The sequence below is a fragment of the Pecten maximus genome, chromosome 10 (genome assembly GCF_902652985.1).
Source record: "Pecten maximus chromosome 10, xPecMax1.1, whole genome shotgun sequence".
Taxonomy (NCBI): domain Eukaryota; kingdom Metazoa; phylum Mollusca; class Bivalvia; order Pectinida; family Pectinidae; genus Pecten; species Pecten maximus.
The window spans coordinates 23396106-23406591 of NC_047024.1; positions in this window are offsets into that span (position 1 = coordinate 23396106).

The window sequence follows — 10486 nt, forward strand, 5'->3', positions numbered from 1 at the left end:
AACCTTAACTCTTTAATCTTAACCACAGGTATCGTGTGTAAGGTAACATATAACCTTAACTCTTTAATGTAGACCACAGGTATTGTAAGGTAGCATATAACCTTAACTCTTTAATCTTAACCACAGGTATCATGTGTAAGGTAGCATATAACCTTAACTCTTTAATCTTAACCACAGGTATCATGTGTAAGGTAACATATAACCTTAACTCTTTAATCATAATGTAGACCATAGGTATGATGTGTAAGGTGGCATATAACCTTAACGCTAACATACATCACAGGTATGTTTATTATGTGTTAAGATTAAATGTGTTATCTTAACACTAGAACACACAATAGGTTTCTAGTGCTAGGTATTGTTCTGTCAAAATCCCAGACATGAAGTAACTTCAAAAATAATTTTTAACAAGATTTTCACTATTTACTTGTCAGCTAATATCTATTAATATATATATACTATTTGTGTCCAACTTTCAATGTTGGAACATCAAATTTATATATCATACAGCAACAATTGTAGTTTAATATTGAATAGAAATAATCCTGTATTACTGTAAAGAATATGTGTATCGTTTAAATTTATTGATGATGATTAATCTCAAATTACAGTCAAACTTCATTGTCTTGAAGTAATTGGGATCATGAAAAAATCTTTAGAGATTCCCCGAGTATTTGAGTATATTTTGTATATTTATCTTTATGTTGGAACTGAATTTTACTTGGCATTAGGCAGAGTCTTCGAGTTTCAAGACTTAATAAAGTTTAACTGTTGTTCCATAAAGAAGGTATTGTATGATGTATAGCCTACTGTTTTGGGGAGTTCCTGTTTGTTTTATTTGTCCTAATACTTATCTCCTAGTCCTTAAACATGTCTTAAATACATGTAGAATGTTAATCTAGAAAATTGAAATTGTGTTTGAGTAAGCAATGTGCCTCTGATTGTGTAATCTGGTGAAGGGCTTGTTTCTTCTGTAGTTGTGCTGGTATTTACCCGATATCTCGCTTGATAAAACTATTGTAGTCCATACCTGTGTACAAGTAATGAATAAGTGGCATTTCGATTGCTGCAAATTTACATTTGTCAAGTTATATGTAGAGTCAGGTAAGGTACAAACGTTGTTTAGATTGTGTTGAACAAGTGGTATAAGTGTTTGTATCGGCGGCTGACTTTTTATCAAGGTTATCGTTAGGTTGTACTGCTGAATACACAATACGTATTGTAACGTTCATTTTACCCCATATTTATACTCCTTCAGGTGAGATAGAAGTATTGTTGTCCAGATCGACGACGACACGTCTACACGGTAACGCTGAGGGATAACAGCCTATTGGTTCACGCCTTGTCCAAATAACCAATCATCAAAGGCAGAAATTCGGAAACATAATTTGATTTTCAAAGCAATCATCCACAAAGGTAAGAAGCGATATCTGTATATGTAAGTGAAGAATGTTTATAAATACAACAAATTATTGCAGTTTTTAACAGATTTTCTCGTCTTGATAAGGTATGAGAGAGATAAAATTCTTTATTTCTGTATGTAGAGACATTGGGAACTTTCTGTTTGGATGCTAATTCAGACAGTATCTTTACTTTACAATGCCCTAACACAGTGACAGAATTCTCAGTGAGTAGCCAATTTAATCTTAATGGTTTGTGATCGGCTTCATTTTATATGAGAAGTGGTATTTTAGGAAAGTGTTTTTTTGTATATTACAATAACAATAATTGATTTGGATCGTAGATGAGGAACATTGTGATACGGATGCAGGGAGACATTGTAGGGGAAATATTCTAATGGGTTTTAAATGTACATCTACCGGATCAAGTGTACTTTAAAATGTTCCAGTTGACAGCATTTCAAGACTGATATTTGAGAAAAGTTTTACTCAACAATGAATATTAGCCAAAAATCTTAAATCTTTTAAAGGAAATACATTTTTTGGTCATTTTGTTGAACAGGAAATACATTTTGCTTCAATCTTAACTTTTTTATGTAGTCTACAAGTTCTACACTAGTGATGGGGAATAACAGTATACTGTAGCAATATACTTCCTTGGAACAGGAGAACGGATTGCTGTTGAAGTTCAGTTATCAACTGAGGTAAAGTTAAGATGTTTTTAATTAGTTTTGTTGATGTGAATATTGAGAAAGCTGAGAAACCTTTTGAAGCAAATGTCATTCTGTGTTCATTGATATTTTAGACAAAAAACTTGAAGAAAACAATTGTGTTGCTAAAGAGTACGAAATTTAATGGATGAATTGTTCCATGCTTGATTTCATGGTTGAAATGCTGGCAAGAAATAAAAGAATAATAAGTGGAAAATCTAAAGATAAATGAAGTTGAATTAAAAAAAAAAATTCCAAATACAGTCTAGGAATAGTGGTAAAATTGTAGAATTTTGTGACTTGTTTCCCATCATCACATTTCAATGGCTTACATAGGGTTGTAAAATATATATACCTTTAACTGTCCTACACGTACCTGTGTGTGCTGTGCACATCTGTTTTTACCTACCCTTTAGACAAGTCTGGCACATACATCGCAGCGTTTAGTACATATTGTATATAGGTATGTCCTGCTTTTAAATTAAATTGTCAAATTTTTGTGTCAAGATTCATTCGTTTGGTGTCACAAGGTGTTGTTGGGAATCTTTCGTGTTTTTTTTGGCAATAGTGTACACTTTGTGTGCTGACACCAGAGAAATTTGAATACAATGGTGTAGTAGAGCGTAAAATTGCATGAAGGTATTCTGACAGGGTAGTAGATGTAATAAAGATGCCATTCTTGTTACCTGCAATAGTTAAATATATCTCTACCTTGATATTAACATGCACTTTTGCATCAGATAGGATGTACAAAATTGAGATTTTACAAAAGTTGGAAAAATGTATATGTCCCCTACAGCATTGTTAATGATGTGAACTGATTATAAGAACACTTTGAGTTTGAAGTTCACATGGACTTTCATTTTCATTTTCATGTCAAGTAGGATAGCTATCCTGTGTGTATCCTGGTGTATTTAAAGCCCCATACTCCCCCAAAAATATATATAAATGTTTACATTTTGTCCTCTTTACAGTTTTCATACTTGATATATACCTAATAAATTATCGCGAATAAAAATGGGTATTTTTGAAAGTATAGGGGAAATTCCCAAAAATAATAACTGGGTCCGGCTGACCAAGTTTCTCTGCAAATTAGTTCCACAATGCAACAGGCAGTTTATCAGTCAACAACAACAATGGTGAAACGCCGAAAGCATGTACCTGCCTAAATGCAGACAGATTCTGCCAAAAAGAAATGAAAATGGTACTTGAATCGGCAAAACCCCAGGACTTCCTTATGAGAAGAATAGACTCGAATTCTGATTTTGCCATACGTCTTTTGGATTGCTGGTTAGCTTTTTCCCTATTCATCAAACATTGTCAACTTCACCAATCTGATTTTTATCGATGTTTTGTTGTATGCATATTGCTCTATTTCAAAATAAGTATTTAGTTGTATGTTTCCATATATTGATAAGTTATTAAAAGAATCTTTTGTTAATATGTTCAAATGAAGCATTATCAGGCACAGCCATGTGTGTAGTTAATGTGTAGTATATGTTGCTGTAGCCTCGTTCTTGTCTCCGTGACAAATCCCGCGATGAAAATAAATGTGGGGAGTTATTTTTATACACTGATGTTGCAAGGATTCCCGTGGTCAAGCGTCCAGTCTAAAGGTAATTTTAATTGCCATTAATACATGTGTGTAACTAGAATTTTAGGTCATTTGGGAGTATGCATCCTCAAAGTCATTGGAAGGTTGTACAAAACACCAGATATCAGAAACTTTCATGTAAATTAGGAGTTTGATACAGTATAGAGCTAAAAATGAATTAGACTGCATCCTACAGCTGCCTCGATCATCTTTGTAGGAGTTTTTAATTGTCACTGATGCTAAGCATCAAAGTGTTGATATAACTAGGATATAAATGAGGAAACTCAAAAATTTCTGAAGAAAGGTCAAAATCTAAATGGGGGAGGTTGAGTAGCCTTAAATTCAATATTTCCGAATTTTCATATTGGTTTTTGAAAGAATGTCAAGCACATGTGGTAACTGCAGGTTTTTTTCCTGGTCAGCTTGGGAAATTGCCACATAGGTAAAATTGGAAAATATTTGAATGTCATAAGCAAGAATTTGGGAAAAAAATTTGTAGTAGTTACAAGATGTATATTGGAAATCAAAAAAAAAATCAGCTTAAAATGTCCAAGCCATATTTTCAGCAATTAAGTATTGAGACAAAGAGCTTTCAATCTTTCAGACTTTCAATCTTCAAATTGTTCAGACAAGTAATATATATAATAGAACTATCAAAAGTTTTTGGTCCATTTTTAAATTTTGTTACATAAGATATCAATAACATTATGGTCTTTCATAATTTCTGTTAGAAGTGTAATCATTCCAATATTTGATTTTCATGAAATGGCTACTAAAAATGTTGGGAATATTGGTGTTTGCTTGATGATTTTTGGGGGGAGTGTCAGAAATTGTTAGCATGTCACATAAGTGTTCAGGAGAAGAAAGATGAATGTCCATTCATGGCTCATCTGATTACCCACAGATAACTTAAAACTCTTTAAATGAACTAGAGATAAGATAGTGAAAATGATCCTTTAATATCACTTGTAATGTGGAGAGTCAATTTAACTTTAAAAGAACGTTTCTTCCTGAAAAAGCATAATGAAAAATATACATAGAAGTTGGAAGTTTTTTTTTATAAAGATTTAAGTTGAAAATGTTTGAAGTGGAACAATTCTTGATACAGGTAGTTTAACTATGCGTATTACTTGTCAGTTGCCTAAAAGTGCACAATTTTTAGATTTAAGACAGATTTGTGATTTATGATCAGTAAAGGCCATTGATTTCCATGGTTAAATTACCTAGCTTTATGTCTAAGAACAAGGCAACAAGGCAAAGGTACTTTTCCTCGATTCAGAGGCGAGATGTATAAATCTTATCATCAGTGTCTTTATGTCAAAGATTTCTTTCCGATAACTCTTCCAAGAAATTTTATACATACCATTCTAAACAAATACTTATGTAATAACAGCATTAGTGAGATACTATATAAATCACCTCAAGTTTGTTTGATGCTCATTAATATATGCCTGGTGGTTCTATTGTCACAACTCAGGTTCTCTTTTTGAGAACATGATATCGATATTGCCTGAATTGACCTAATCACACATGTTGGCATGTGTTGTTCATGAAGTAGACATCTCTTATGTTCCAAAACACCTGATAATATTTTCATACTTTTTCAAGCCTATCTGTGGATAACTATATTATGTTTTGTTAATATTTTACCCACCTTTAATCTATTTTAAGTTAGAATTATGTTTTTGTGAGACAGATAGATATCACTCCTACAGTATCTACAGGTGAGACAATTAGATATCACTCCTACCCTATCTACAGGTGAGACAGGTAGATATCACTCCTACCCTATACGGGTGAGACAGGTAGATATAACTCCTACACTATCTACAGGTGAGACAGGTAGATATCACTCCTACTCTATCTACAGGTGAGACAGGTAGATATCACTCATAGACTATCTACAGGTGAGACAGGTAGATATCACTCCTAGACTATCTACAGGTGAGACAGGTAGATATCACGCCTACACTATCTACAGGTGAGACAGGTAGGTATCACTCCTAGACTATCTACATGTGAGACAGGTAGATATCACTCATAGACTATCTACAGGTGAGACAGGTAGATATCACTCCTACACCATCTACAGGTGAGACAGGTAGATATCACTCCTACCCTATCTACAGATGAGACATGTTTATATCACTCCTACACCATCTACAGGTGAGACAGGTAGATATCACTCCTACACGATCTACAAGTGAGACAGGTAGATATCACTCCTACACTATCTACAAGTGAGACAGGTAGATATCACTCCTACACTATCTACAGGTGAGACAGGTAGATATCACTCCTACACTATATACAGGTGAGACAGGTAGATATCACTTCTACTCTATCTACAGATGAGACAGGTAGATATCACTCCTACACTATCTACAGGTGAGACAGGTAGATATCACTTCTACTCTATCTACAGATGAGACAGGTAGATATCACTCCTACACGATCTACAAGTGAGACAGGTAGATATCACTCCTACACTTTCTACAGGTGAGACATGTATATATTACTCCTACACGATCTACAAGTGAGACAGGTAGATATCACTCCTACACTATCTACAAGTGAGACAGGTAGATATCACTCCTACACTATCTACAGGTGAGACAGGTAGATATCACTCCTACACTATCTACAGGTGAGACAGGTAGATATCACTTCTACTCTATCTACAGATGAGACAGGTAGATATCACTCCTACACTATCTACAGGTGAGACAGGTAGATATCACTTCTACTCTATCTACAGATGAGACAGGTAGATATCACTCCTACACGATCTACAAGTGAGACAGGTAGATATCACTCCTACACTATCTACAAGTGAGACAGGTAGATATCACTCCTACACTATCTACAGGTGAGACAGGTAGATATCACTCCTACACTATCTACAAGTGAGACAGGTAGATATCACTCCTACACTATCTACAGATGAGACAGGTAGATATCTAGTGACTCCTACACTATCTACAGATGAGACAGGTAGATATCACTCCTATACTATCTACAAGTGAGACAGGTAGATACCACTCCTACATGATCTACAGATGAGACAGGTAGATATCACTCCTACATGATCTACAAGTGAGACAGGTAGATATCACTCCTACACTATCTACAAGTGAGACAGGTAGATAGCACTCCTACACGATCTACAGATGAGACAGGTAGATATCACTCCTACATGATCTACAAGTGAGACAGGTAGATATCACTCCTACACTATCTACAAGTGAGACAGGTAGATATCACTCCTACACTATCTACAAGTGAGACAGGTAGATATCACTCCTACAATATCTACAGGTGAGACAGGTAGATATCACTCCTACACCATCTACAAGTGAGACAGGTAGATATCACTCCAACACTATCTGCAGGTGAGACAGGTAGATATCACTCCTACTCATCTACAAGTGAGACAGGTAGATATCACCCTTACACTATCTACATGTGAGACAGGTAGATATCCTAGACTATCTACAGGTGAGACAGGTAGATATCACTCCTACACTATCTACAGGTGAGACAGGTAGATATCACTCCAACACTATCTACAGGTGAGACAGGTAGATATCAATCTTACACTATCTGCAGGTGAGACAGGTAGATATCACTCCTACACTATCTACAGATGAGACAGGTAGATATCACTCCTATACTATCTATAGATAGGTAGATATCACCACTAAACAACATTCTATCTCCCCTAATGTATTTGTAAGTTAGAGAGTTACATGTGTGCTAGGTGTAGGTGGTATGGAGAATATAGATGTGAACAATGGACTTGTATTGTGTAGAAATGGAAAATGTCATGAATCACAGAAAAGTTCAAGGATTCAATCAAATCTAATTCCTATTTGATTACAAAGTATGTTTGATTGTTAGATTCCTTACCAAACTAATCAACTTTACATTGTCGTGTAGCAGAAACATCTTCATTTGTTATAAACTGATAATTAATTAACAGATTTTGTGATATAGACCCATTTAGGCTATAGATATATGTAAATCGATTGTATTGATGCTGTCCTAATACTATTAATGACCTGTAGATGTAGAATAACGTATTAACAACCATTATTGAATAGAAATAAAATAATAGTTAATAGAATTACAGAACAGTGTTTGATTTCTTTGTTAAAGGAGTTACATTTCAAGCATGAAACTAAACTAGTTGCTTGATTGACATAAATGGTTAATTAGTTTTGTCATGTAAATCACCACTGTTACTTTGTCAATGTATAGCGTAGGATTGTCTATTGTTGGCATTACTATAGGTGGAGATCAGTTGATAGAGTAAAAAGTTCGTGAAAAAAAAGTGAAATTTATTTTAGATCAATTGTGAAACCAGTTATATTGACTTATATTAATCACTTTTGCTGGACCGGATAGAAGCGGGTGAGGGGTCTTACTGTGGTAGGAAACCAGCCTGGAGAAAACCGCTTGGTCAAACAGATAAAACCTATACATTTTCACGTCTGATGGAGAAATCAAACCCCAGTCGCCTAGGTGAAAGGCTAATGTGGTACCACTGTGTCAACCGACCACACTATTTTTTTGTATGTATAAATTAACATAAAAATAATATTTGAAAGCAAAGGTCTTTAGTTATATGTCCTGTCTCAATCAAACAAATTATCAGTAAAAGAGAGAACCATCACCAGCAGTGGAAAAGATCGAAGCAAATTGTTAAAAATGTGTCGCCTGTTGAGGGTCATATAATTATGATATCAACGTTGAGGACCATGGCATTTATTAGGTCATCTGACCCGAAGGGTCAGGATGACCTATAGTCATCATGCTTCGTCCGTCGCCGTGCGCCGTGCGCCGTGCGTAAACTTTTCACATTTCAATCTTCTTCTCAAGTTCCACCAGTGGGATTAAGCTGAAACTTGCCTGAAATGATCCTGAGATGGTCCTGACCAAGTGTTGTTATTTTTCGGGTCAGTCCGAAATCCAAGATGGCCGCCATAGCCGCCATTTAGAAAACACATTTTAAACTTCTTCTCAAGTTCCACCAGTGCTGTTGAGCTGAAACTTGCCTGAAATGATCCTGATATGATCCCGACCAAGTGTTGTTATTTTTCGGGTCGGTCCGAAATCCAAGATGGCCGCCATAGCTGCCATTTTGAAAACACATTTTAAACTTCTTCTCAGGTTCCACCAGTGCTATTGAGCTGAAACTTGCCTGAAATGATCCTGATATGATCCCGACCAAGTGTTGTTATTTTTCGGGTCGGTCCAAAATCCAAGATGGCCGCCATAGCCGCCATCTTGAAAAACACATTTTAAACTTCTTCTCAGGTTCCACCAGTGCTGTTGGGCTGAAACTTGCCAGAAATGATCCTGAGATGATCCCGACCAAGTGTTGTTATTTTTCGGGTCGGTTCGAAATCCAAGATGGCCGCCATAGCCGCCATCTTGAAAAACACATTTTAAACTTCTTCTCAAGTTCCACCAGTGCTATTGAGCTGAAACTTGCCTGATATGATCTTGACCAAGTGTTGTTATTTTTCGGGTCGGTCCGAAATCCAAGATGGCCGCCATAGCCGCCATCTTGAAAAAAATATTTTAAACTTCTTCTCAAGTTCCATCAGTGTTGTTGAGCTAAAACTTGCCTGAAATGAACCTGATATGATCCCGACCAAGTGTTGTTATTTTTCGGGTCGGTCCGAAATCCAAGATGGCCGCCATCTTGAAAAACACATTTTAAACTTCTTCTCAAGTTCCACCAGTGCTATTGAGCTGAAACTTGCCTGAAATGATCCTGAGATGATCCCCACCAAGTGATGTTATTTTTCGGGTCGGTCCGAAATCCAAGATGGCCACCATAACCACCATCTTCAAAAACACATTTTAAACTTCTTCTTAAGTTCCACCAGTGCTGTTGGGCTGAAACTTGCCTGAAATGTTCCTGAGATGATCCTGATCAAGTGTTGTTATTTTTTAGATTGGTCTGAAATGCAAGATGGCCGCCATATCCGCCATCTTAAAAAACACATTTTAAACTTCTTCTCCAGTTCCACTGGTGCCATTGAGCTCGAAATTGGTGAGGATGTTAAGGAAGGAGTGCCAACAAAGTGTTGTTATTTTTTTGGCCTCGTAAAAACTTTGGCATGGCAGCAATGGTGGCCATTTTGTAACATGATTGCGCAATCATGGTTTTCCTGAACAACACCTATTTCAAACTTCTTCTCAAATTCCACCGGTGGGATTCAGCTCTAACTTACCAGAAATGACCCTTAGATGGTCCAGACCAAGTGTTAGTATTTATTGGGACGGTCAGATATCCAAGATGGCCACCATGGCCAACAGTGCCACTATATACTTGCTACAGAGAATGCATACTACAATAATATAAGGGTTTTAATTTAGAGTCAGATGACCGTTAAGGCCCCTGGGCCTCTTGTTGTTGATATGAATGTCATCTGATTCAATAATGAATTTAGCTGCATAGTGTTAAATTTTTTGTATAAATGAAAGAAAGCCACATATTACCGTACATGTGGTGGAGCCTGATATTGCAATGAAATTGAAATCTTTAAAAGACTTTTTATGGATAAAGATCTTAGCTTAATTTTATTGTTAAACATGAATATCAAGCAGAAGAGGAAATTCTACTTTACATTATATAAATGAGGCAGTAGATGACACAAATGACACCTCCCCTTTCTCCTCCCTCGATCACCCCTGACACCTATACCTGGAAATGGCATGGAGGCTCAAAAGGAAATAAAGAAGTCACTATGCACTTAGTTTTACAATTA